Here is a 12117-nt window from a genome sequence, read left to right on the forward strand (position 1 = left end):
CATCAAATTCCTAGAAAGATAAATAGCTGAGATCTCAAAGACCTTTACCTTTTTCCAAAAAAGAAATGGAAAATATGTCTGAAAAGAAACTCATATATATGAAAATAAACTTATCAAAAGAAGATACACAAACTTTTTCATTCTCTTTCCACAAGAACTCTCTTACCAGAGGAACTCTAAAGGCTTTTCTAGACAGGGAGACTGATCACAATGACTGCAAAAACAATTTCTAGGGAAACACTTATTCTGGATTAAGAACATGCAAGGGTTTTTCTCATTTAGATTAATCCATTTCAAAGCTTCATGCCACTATAATTACATCCTCAGGCAAGGATGTTCTAGAGTGACACCACCACCTCCTTCAAGCATTTCAACTTATTTCTGAGTTAATTATCTTTGCCACTAAACCTTTATTAAAAGCCTTAAATCCATGTTATTCTAAGTGTAAGCAAACCATGCTCCAATGAAAATTCCAGATTTGGACCAGCTGTATCCAGCTTGCCCTGAAGGATTTCCATGTAAAGGCATAAAAACTGTGTAAGGAAGGAGGTGAGAGCCCTGACCAGCATTTAAATTTTTCAGGATCTCTTTCCCTTTTAGGTTTTTTGTTTTGGTTTTGGGTGGGGTTTTTTTGTTTCTTTGGTTGGTTGTTTTTTTGGTTTGGTTTTTTTTTTGGTTGCTTGTTTTATTTTTATTACCAGTGCTTCTAGCTAAAACTTTTAATAATAAAAAAATGCTAAGTAAGGTGTCAAAAACCAATCTCATATGTTGACAATGTTGATGTGGTTCAATTAAAACCAAGACAGAAGGGTGGAAAATCCATTTACATGCAGAGTCAGGATTTGGCAATCCATTTTGCCACACTGGTGGATACTCAGGCAGAATATAAATTCCACATGTAAACTATCCCAGACCTTTGATCATCAGCACAGGCTGTAGCTGGAACATGAAAATGCTGTAAAAAAAAAAAATCATATTGTCTGCAAACTCCTAGAAAAAAAGCATTGTGGGTTTTCTTTGGATTTCTCTTTCTTCCTAACTTCATTATTTGTTTTCATCTCCACTTATTCTCTCCAGATTTTCTTCTTGTCACCATTCTGGATTCACACTCCTGTGCACAAAAGAGCAAACTTTGCACCAAAATCATTGTCATGCTGCCGTGGGGCTTCCCAAATCCACAGCAAATTTTCTTCCCTGAGCACATTCCAGCCCAGGGGCAATGCAAAACCTCTCCAGAAATATCTGATCACACTGTTTTCATGGCAGATGTCCTAGAAAATGTAACTGACTAAATGGATCAAAATAACCATTTTCTTGAGTGCCTTTTTTAAAAAAAAAAAACAGGTCAGTAACTTTTCACTATAAATCTTGCCCTGGGCTCAAAGAAAACAACTTTTTTGGAAGCACAGGTATGAAAATAGCAGAGTATCCACACTGGCTGCTTATGGCACAAGTCCTGAAAAGGAAAGCAAGGACAATCCATCAAAAGGAACAGAGACTTTGAAGAGAGAAATCCACAAGGTCAACCAGCTTGTCCTTCCCACCAATGCCACCACCCACAGCAGCATCTGAAGGGAGAGTGAAGGAACAATCAGCCCTTTCAGACATGGCAATATTTAATAAACAGGATCTGTAGTCCTTCATTCTACCTCTGCAGTGAAATGAGAACCAGCTCCCTCCCAGTCCTGTTAAACCTGTAAGGGACTCAAATATTAGAATGTACCACCAATTATTTGCATTATGCACCAGGCAGTAAATATTGCACAAATTTTTGAGGGAGGATAAAAAATGCCATAAACAAGGGACATGCAACCTAAAATACAGCTCAGCAGCTGCATACATGTGGTAGCATAGATATCATTACCTAAAGTGGAAACCTTTCCCCTCCTTATGTACAACTGAGAGATTTAACATTACACACATTAAAGTCACTTTTCCAGAGTTTCACAAATGATGATTGGTTTCCCTTTAACTGCAGTATATCCCCCTTTGTGACCTGCACATGTTTCTGTCCCTCTGATGGAGTTTTCCTTTTTAAGTATCCTGCACACAATGTTAAATCAGAGCAGGACTCATCACAGAGACACAGAATCAGCTTGGAAAAGACCTCCAAGATCATCAAGATTTGACTGATCAACCAGCCCAGAGCAGTGAGTGCCACATCCAGTCATTCCTTGGACACCTGCAGGAATGGGAGCTCCAAACCTCCCTGGGCAGCCCCTGCCAATGCTTCACCACCCTCTCCATGAGGAAATTCTTCCTGAAATTCTCAGCAAGTCATTTGCAATACAGTAGAGAAATATGCTTTAAGTAGAAACAAAAGAAAAGCCCCAAAACTATGAATATTAGATTAGGATCCTAATCTCTGGCATTTTAAGTTGCTACAAACTCAAACCCATCTCTTCCTTTGACTGGGAGCGCATAATAAGCTTTTCCATTACAAAGGTTAATTTAGCAAACCCACAAAAAAAGATTGACACTGTGGCAGTAGTGTGGTGCCCCAGTATAATCCTTTATGAGGAATTAAAGTCCCCTAAGTCACCACAGTCTTCCCTTTCAGAATATCGAGGCTAATCTTCAACTGAATCTGTTGACCTAAAACTTCTATACCGGGCCACATGTCTTCCACGAGAAACAGATTATGCATTTGGAGGGGATTGTATTCTCACAGTACAGGGCCTGTTTATATATCAGGAATTTCTCACTGTCTTCAACCCCAGCCCACCTCGTTTTGCTCAGTCCCTGCAGCAGGTGATGCCTTGAGAGGCTGCCCAGAACAGAGGCCAGACAGTGTTAATTATAAAGTAGGGATTTATTAAAAGGCCTTCACAGGATTCACCTTGGGCAGTTCAAGAGCCTGGTCAAGGCTGCACCCAAGATGGACCCCAGGACATGAGTTCTCACACTTTTATAAGTTCTGCTCCATTCCCATATTGGGTTCATTGTCCAGTTCCAGATCCAGGCTCTGCAGTCCCACCCTCCCAGATTCTCTCCTCAGCTCCCTGTTTGCACTTTTTGGGGCTGGAGCTGCAATGTGTCCTTGGTTCTGGAGAAGGATTTGTGTGACTGAGCTGTGAGAACTTGCCAACCCTCTATGGAGTTCAGAGTTACACACTAATGCAGTGCAATGTAAAAGCTAAAACTTCAGGCATCACAAGGTTTGGATATGGCAGATTTAATGGAAGGCTGGGTCTCACAGCCAGCCCAGGGCAGGGTGGGTGCACACTCAGTTCCAGCACCACAGCAGCTCTGTCCCTTTGGACTCAACTTACATCAGAACAATTATAGCTTGTGACTTCCTCATTTCTCACTTCTCCTAAAACTGTTTCAATTTCCAATGGAAATCAGCATGAATCTTTAAGTTTTCCTATGTCCCCTCCTGAAGTTACTGGGACACAACCTTTAAACATATATATTTAGGGGCTGATACCCATGGGAATTTTAATATCAGTTTGCAAGAACTGCTTAAAATAAGGATTTGACATTAACACACCATCACGAACCAGAACAGCCCCTCAGCAAATTTCTCAGCCCAACCCCCTAAAAATAGAACACAGCAGAAACAAATCAAAACTGAAACAGAAAGTTCTAGTGATGTGAAACCTTTTGGTCTGAATTTCACACCTCCCATTGCATTCCAGAGTTCAAATGCTTCTCCTCAGAAGCAGAATGTGTTTTGTTTTCCCATGTTAGGATTTCCCATTAAATCAAACATTGGGCACAGTGATATCTGACCAAATTCACAGCTGAACCACCTGCCTGGCCTGGCCAGACCCCCATTCCAGAGGGGGAATTCCCTCCCTGCCTGGCAGCAGCACAGAGCCCACCAAAGTCCCTTTTTCAATGAATGGACAGAGGTGACCTCATGTCTCTGATGAAGATGCCAAGGGAGCTCTCCTTGCTCAAGTCAACAAAATTTTTACTACTGGAATGAGCAAGGGAGAAACATGCTGATGGTTTTATGTGATTCCTTGTGGATTTAACAGAGATTTATGGGGAGATCTGGTTTTACCACTCCCACAGAAATTATGATTAATCTGGAAAGAAGCAAGCCATCCCCTCCTCATCCTCAGAGCAATTCAGGATGTGTCTGAATCAGCATCAATTAAAACATAACCAAAACCCACTCCTACCTCACAATGAATTTCCTCAGGTAAATACCACCTCTAGGTTTTTTTACTCAAATGCTTCATTCATTTGCATCTCATCACCAGTAATCCTGTTTGTTACTCAGAGAAATGTCACACAGACCCGTGGAAGTTTCTAGGTGTTGTAACCTATTTCTGCCTCCATCAGGAGGCACCCAGCCCTCATCTCAGGTCCCAGGTGAGCACAGCAGGCTTTCCCTGCTCGCTGCAAGTAGAGCAGGATTTGCCCTTCCCAATGTATTTGAATTTCTCTTCCATCACAAGCTCTTCTGGGGGCAGGAAATCTCTGCTGGTGCCCTGCAAGTGCCACTGGCCTGAAACTGCTCAAAGTTTCTCAGAGCATTTATTGAAGTAAAAGGCAACGCAGGAAATCTCAATTCAAGCAGCGTGAGTTTGGCAAAGCTGTGAACAACTGGAAACTGAGCCACAAAGAAATCAGCATTTGGCACTTAAAAATCAAAACCAGAGACATCATAACCTGCTCTTTCTGCACTCTCTGCCAGGCACAAATGAGGCATTCCTTTATAAAAAACGAAATAATTATACAAGAACTACATTTCTGCATCTCCTTGTGGTGCTTCTTTTAGTTAGGATATATTCCTGCTGAGAAATATCCAGCTGGAAATGCAGAAGACATTTCTTACCTGCCTTACTTTAATGCTTTCAACAAGAAACCTACTTCTAAAACAGCAGTTTAAATTTCAATCCACAAAGTTGTTCTCTTACTGTATTATCAGCCAAATTGTTTCATAAATTATGACAAGAAACCGCAGCAATTTCTTGGCACTGTGTATTGACCCATTTAAGAATCCCCACTGTATTTTCCTATTCTAAAGTTTTCAGGCTCAGCCCTCATCTCCTCTGATATCAATTTAAAAATCCACAAATTTCTGCAGAAGTCCAGGGAATTCTCCAGCACAAAAATGAAATAAGGGGACGTGGAACCAAGCAGTCAGATCTTTCCCCTTGAGGCAGGAGTAAGGAATCCTCCTATTAAGGAAAAATGATCCTAGAAAATTCATTACTGGGAAATACTGGCAGAAACCCTACAGAGAAACACAAGGTGAGAAACACACACAGGTAACAGCTCAAAGCCAGATTTACATTTGGAGATGCAATAAAATGTTAGCCAGGAAACATTTTTCCTTTCTGATTTTTACATCATCCTTTTCCATACACTCAGGTTGTGAATATGCCAGAAAAAAATTCTCTTGCCTGCTTCTTCTCAATCTATTACTCACTTTCTGCATCTCAGCCCTTTTCTCACTCTGACAGAAAAATATCTTTGTGTTCAAAGGGACTACCCCAATCTGTTTCATCCAGTGATAAAAGTAACCTGGGGCTTTTCACCTAAACCAGGATGAGATCAAAGGCAAGGTGTTTCCCTAAGCTGGAATATAGCCAGGGAGGTGTTTGCCATGTATTTCTAATTCTGCTTTAACCAGCCAGGGCACCGTGTTCCCCACCCATTACTTGAGTACAGAACACTTTCCTCTCCCTGCTATCAACAGGGTTTGGAGCTGTTTCAGTTTGTAAATTCTCAGTTGAAAGGGATTATCTGTATCAGTTGATGATTATTTAAATAATTTGGATTTTAAAAACCCTTTTGATGGGGATTATTTAAATGGAGGTTTCTTTCCCAAGCTCCACACTGAGTTCAAACAAGCTTAAGTTAAAGTGAATTAGAGGCAGAGATACTGGGGAAGAAAAAAAAGCATCTTTTAATTCTGAGAAAACCTGGGGGACAGAAACAGCCTTCCTGACAAACAGAGTGAAAAAATATATTGCTTTAATAACAGGCACCTTCCTAATTTTATACTGGTTTGAACTGTACCTCTACACAGCCTGGAGGGGCAAAGTCACACTAGAAATAATAAACATGTTTAAGCCTACCAAATAAAACCTGTATGTGAACTCATGTGTCATTGGTTCATAATTCCTGCCATCCATTGTGTACCAAAAGTGAATAAACCTTCTTCTCACCAATCATTTTCCCACTCTAGTTTCTGAATCAACACATCCACATATTTCTGTTGTGTTCACACAGTCTCTCAGGGACATTGAACAATAGGATTTTCCATTGTCTAAGCTCTGAGCCCTGCTTTAGGACAATTAAGGGAATTTGCAATTGTAATGTATTCTTGTACCTTGCCTCAGAGAAACGACCTTCGTTATGTAAATGTCTATAAAACAGCATGCCAGGCACCAAAACATCAGGACAGAAAGGGCAGAGAAGCCAAGTGAGTGCTTGAAGTAACCAAATCAAGCTCCTCTGCCTCACAGCTCATTCCAGCTCAGAAATGAGGAATTTATTCCTCGCAACCTAAAATAATAAGTCTTTCAAGCTTTAAAAAAAGAAAAGAAATCCCCCTGTGGGCAGCAAAGCTCTTTCTTTGTAGGGGACTAAACTGCATTTCTTAATATAGCCCAGAGCCAGGCCTTCTCAAACATATTGCTCTTGATCCACAGCCGATTTCCCACTTAGTGGTCATGAGGTGGATTAGGTGCAACTCAGATGCAGGGCTTAGCCCGTGCTCACAGTCAGGCTTGCAGTGTTCAATCCACCTAATTTGACACATCAAAATGTTGGATGCTTACCCTGAATTCATTTCTAGGGCCCACACGTTATCAGTGGATAGGAACTGGCACACTGGACTGGTGATTAATTCTGCTTATTTTGCATTCCTGCTCTGGGAAGGGATAAAAAACCCCATGGAAGTGCCTCTCTTCACCACAGTGGGAGTTTAGGACAATTAGCTTAGGTGAGACTGAGAAATCCCATCCACTGCCATGAAAACAATGGCAGACTTTAGCATCTTTTTGTGGGTTTAAATGTCAGTTTGATTGTCCCTCATTTGCTCACACCATGGCAGCAATTGAGCCCAGCAATTGCACATTCTCAATCTTAGACTGGATTGGAACTCCACACCTTTGGATGCTCCCTGTGAATTTGCTGGATCCCACAAATCTGGGGTTTTTGAGCTTTCTGTGCTGTCTGGCACTGACCCCCTGGAGAACACTGCTTGTGACCTGAGGCCTTGGAGAAGGCTCCACATTTGAGTGATGGAGTTAAAATCACAGGTGTGTAGTGAAATATAAATGTGTGATTTCACATGGTGAAGGGTTTGAAATGTGGGGTTTTTAGTATATAGTAATAGGTATGGGACAGGATGGAGGATTTTGGGTGGTATCTCCTTTCAGTGCTCATCTTCCTTCTTCTTTATGGTTTCAGGCAGTAATTTGTGGTTGGAGAGTTAGTGCTGCACTGAGGGTCACGAGAATTTAGTAATTGGGTTAAAAGGATAAATAATATTGGTGTTGTTTCTCTATTGGACTATTTAGCTTTAAGAGACCTTGTAGCAGCTGGGTTCTCCTCCTTTTTGCTCACTTTTAGCTGGTAGCTAGAAGTGTTGTAGAACTTTCTGTATTTTTGATAAGATTTAATAAACAACCAAGCCTGAACATGAGAAAATCCATTTCCTTCGTGTATTTTTTAATCCTGGCTCCGAGTGAAGACACAAGAGACTCCAGACAAACCACTAATTAAGTGGTGCAAACACCACCACTGTTACAGGAACTCATCAAGAAGAGCAGCCTGGCCATGTTCAGGATGTACAAAGGTATCAGATGCTGTTTTCACTCTGTTTTTAAGACCTGGCACTTACTTTGCTCTCTGATAACTGGGGACAGTTCACACATTTTTTCTTCAAGCTATCCACTAGCTCGAGCACACAGCCCTGTGCTGGGTTCAGACTTAGCCAGAACATCTCAGAGCCTGAAAAACCCAAATGAACTTTGGAAGATGCTACTCAAAAGCTAAATGTTTGAGGGCAAACTTAAAGGCAAGTTTTGAATTTTGTTTGTAAGAATGCCTGACGTTTGACACCAGTGCACTTCCTCTGTGCTGAACAGTAACTTCCTTCTGTGGCAAATAAGAAAAACACTCAATAAAGTGGAGCCTCAGGGGTGATTGTGAGCCCCCCAAGTCAAGATTTACGACACAAAAACCCCAGGAACTGTAGGTCATGTTGTATAATAAAAGAGAATGATGAGAAGACGGCAAATCAGGCAAGAAACCGAGTTCCAGCACAGGGAAAATCTTAAACCAAGCTGTAGATTATAAAGAATCTGAAAAGTCCTTTAATTTCATTGTTCTCTCAGATCCATGGACTAGATACTAAACTTATGCAAGACACTGGATGTGACAGTTCACATTGTGCAGTCAAACAAAAAAAAAGCCCTGACTAAGTAAAGATTCCACTCCTTTGAAACTCTGAAATAAGAGTTACGTGCACCATGCTCTTTCTCTGCTATCCTGGCTGCTCATCACATTATTTTAGTCTCTGAATGCTGCTCTTCCTCAGAATAACTAATTAGATAGGACACTCTGTTCGGGTTGCAAGCTCTGCAGCCCCCTCATTTTGACCTCCAAGGCACAAAAAACTGAGGTGTTTGCAGGTGGACACAGAATTCAGGTTTTCTTGAGAAATGTTCCACCAATGGAAGAGAGGAACAGAGTAAGTGTCACCAATATTGTGACAAATCTCCTTGCTCCTGTTACTACTGGTTACACCTCCCCACTGTGCTGGGAGATGGATGGATTTGTGCCAGCCTCCTTTAATTCTATATTTTTTATGGTTATGACCAGAGCAGAAGCATCTAAGTAACCTGTGCTTCCTAGCATTCACCTTTTCTGTGTCCCTCTTATTTGGTCCTGCAGCCTTCTACTGAGATTCACAGGATGGCTACTATTACATGTGGGTCCAGGGGTCTTATTCTTATTCTTATTCTTATTCTTATTCTTATTCTTATTCTTATTCTTATTCTTATTCTTATTCTTATTCTTATTCTTATTCTTATTCTTATTCTTATTCCTTTATTCTAATTCTCATTCTTTTATTTTTATCATTGTTGCTATTATTATTATTATTATTATTATTATTATTATTATTATTATTATTATTACCATGCTACATCCATGTTAAGATTCAATTCTTGGGTGTTTTTCTGTGGAATGTTTCTGCCTGAGAGAGTTAAAGCTGCTCCTCTTCCCTCCACAGGCACATGGAGCCATATGCCTGCAGCAGGGGATAAAGAATGACAATTAAATAGGTCAATGAACGAAAGTAACCTTCAGACATGAATGCAAATAAATCTCTACTTGCAGCAGGACCTGATGGCTACAGAAGCAGTATTTACATGTTGAAGCATTTTGGAGATCTGGGGCATAGCTTGTACTTTGCCTGCACAGAAAATAGCTACCCTAATTTATCTTCAACCCTTAGGAAATATGAAAGGAGGAAAAAAAAATGACACACAGCCTCATCTTCCTTCTGAATCTAGTAGAATTGTCTTTTCCAAGCAATATCCATAGCCTAATCTTTGTTTGATAATTGCTTTTTGCTGCCTTTTTATTTTATTTTTTTTAATTGCCTTTATTTCTATTACTTCAGCACACAGGAAAGGTTTTCCTTGACAAAAGAAAAGCCAACCCAGTTTGAAATGAAAGGCTGACACATTCCCTGGAATGACAAAGCAGAGTCACGAGCCTGATACACTGTGAGATGAAAGCTGTTTACGTGTGACAATCAGGCAGAAAGCAATTTCTCATAATTGCAGTACCTTCACACATCAAGGTACAAATAGTGTTATTCACAGTCTTGCAAACAAATAAAATCCTTCACAAGATCCCCTTCTTTTTGGGAAAAAAATAAAAAATCTTGAAGTGGGAGATATTGTGAAATATCCCAGCAGCTGTTCTGAACTGAACTGCCCCATCTGCCTTCCCTGCCCAGCGTGGATCCAGCTGGGTCACTCTGCAGGCAGAAAGCCTTCCTCCCTCAGAGAGCCCTGCTCTGGCTCTCCTGGGCTGATGTGAGCCCCCTTTCACTGAGAATCCTTCTTTTCCTCCTCCCAGCCTCCCCATCCTCAGGTACCCAGAGCAAGAAGAAAGGAAGGGGAAAAAGCAAAAGCAAAAATTTGGTTCTTTCCTCCTATCCACCTATGTGAGGGTTAGAGGGGAGCCCTGGGGCTTTCTAGAACTACATCAGGAGTTATTTAGCATCTCTTTCCTCCACACTGGGCCTCATGGCAAGATCTGGTCCAAAGAGTTGGTGCACAAAGGAAAGCCTGCTGTGATCTTCATCACAAACTCTAGGTTAAACTGGAACGTGATGAAATGTCTCCTGTAAGCTGCAGAGGGAAAAATCCCTTTTCTCAGACTGTTAGAAACAGAGTTTTGTCTAAAACAGACTTCTGCCATGGTTCACATGCTCACAATGCCCCCAGCCCTTACAGACATGAGGAGAGAGGTTTCTTGGATCCTGAGAAGTATTTGCAGCCATAGTCAGTGCAATTTAAAAGCTGCCAGAGAGTCTGATATCAAGACAAAAATCACAGTTCATTAGTCAGCTTTGGAAACTCAAATTGTCACATTTGACTCCAACCAAATTCCATTTTTTTCACATCAGTCTGGTTCAGGAACTTTCTGTGAAGAACAGGCAGCCTCGGCCATCCGACCCTGTGAGCAGCTACGGCACATCCCTGCCCTGCCTCTCCCCACGCTCCCAAACCAATTCTGCACTGCAAACCCCCAGATGCACTTCCATCCCCTCACATTCCCACTGCTCCTGTCCCATCCCCTCCCACAAGAAGCTGAGGAATGCTTGGAGCCAGGAGGACCCTTCAAAACACACTCAGGGGTGAAGATCAGAGGTGTTCTAAAAAGCAAATTTTAAGCTCATGCACCGAATTTTTAACCCTGCTATTCACACCCAGGAGCAGAGACACGGAGAGGAACCTCCTGATGGTCCTTCAAGGCTGGAAAAGCTCTGTCAGAGGGAGCAGGAACGTGTTTGGGAGCTGAGCTGCAGCAGCTCTGACAGCAGCAGGACATCCCTGCTCCCTGCCATATGGACAGCCCAGCACGTGTGCTGGGAGCCTGCTATTTTCAGAAATAGCCACACTGGTTCTGAGCACTTCTCCTCCAAGCACTCAAGTCTTTAATGGAACAGGAACGCAGGGTAATGTATTTACTTTATTTCAGCACTAATCTAGTAAAAGGTACAACCTATGAATGCAAAAACCAAGGGAAGCCTGAAGTGTGTGCAGAAATAAACCCTGGGCTGCCTCCACTTCTCACATTTTACCTGGAAAAACTGTGGTTTTACCTCTCTCTTCTAGAATATTTACACTAATGAAGTTGCCCAAATTAAAATACTTTTCATTGTCAGTAAACTAAGTAAAACAATCCTTTAAACACCTCAGAAGTAATTACCATCTTCTGCAGCGTGCTAGTGCTGAATATGTTACAAACAAAAGCCAACTGCTGGTTGTGGAATGGAAATGAGGTAGAATCAGCACCTTTCAGCACTCTGATTTCTGCTTTTTTTTTGCATCTGCTGAAGCTGGCATCCTCAGCTATAGGGACATGCATCCATTGTACCACCATAAACTTCTGAATTTCCATTTGTTTTTAAAAGCTGACCTACATTTTATGTTATGGATTAGTTAAAGCTTATAGAGTAGCATAAACAAAGCAGGAATCTTGTTGCTAACCACATATCCTAAGCAATTAAATGTTTCATCAATAATGTGTCCCATGGAAAAATCAAGAGTTTTTAAGAGCAAAACTCTTCACACATGAAACAGAAAAAATAGTAGTATAAATACCATCCATTTGATTAATTTTGATTTTGCAGACTAAAAAATTTCAACACATTAAAATGATTTGAAGTTTAAAAGACATGATGAACTTTGATTCACATTTTCTGGATATACTAAAATAAGGCATCAGAGACATTCAACATTTTGGGAATCCTGTCTTTTAGGAATTATCTACAGAATTATTATTGAAGCAAGGTGGGAAGCAGTAACTCATACCACCATGACTTCCACTACAGGTTTCCCACCTTATTCTGAGGCAGAGAGAAAATTCAGCTTTGAGTTTTGGAGGTGGATTTTTTTTTTT

At 41.1% G+C, this 12117-nt stretch overlaps 1 protein-coding gene across 2 annotated transcripts in view; it reads right to left on the reverse strand.

Moving 5' to 3' along the window:
• Positions 1-12117, reverse strand: part of ABCG1 (ATP binding cassette subfamily G member 1) — a 54853-nt gene that overhangs the window by 21762 nt on the left and 20974 nt on the right. The window lies entirely within an intron of this gene.

The sequence above is a fragment of the Catharus ustulatus genome, chromosome 2, assembly GCF_009819885.2.
Source record: "Catharus ustulatus isolate bCatUst1 chromosome 2, bCatUst1.pri.v2, whole genome shotgun sequence".
Classification (NCBI taxonomy): Eukaryota; Metazoa; Chordata; class Aves; order Passeriformes; family Turdidae; genus Catharus; species Catharus ustulatus.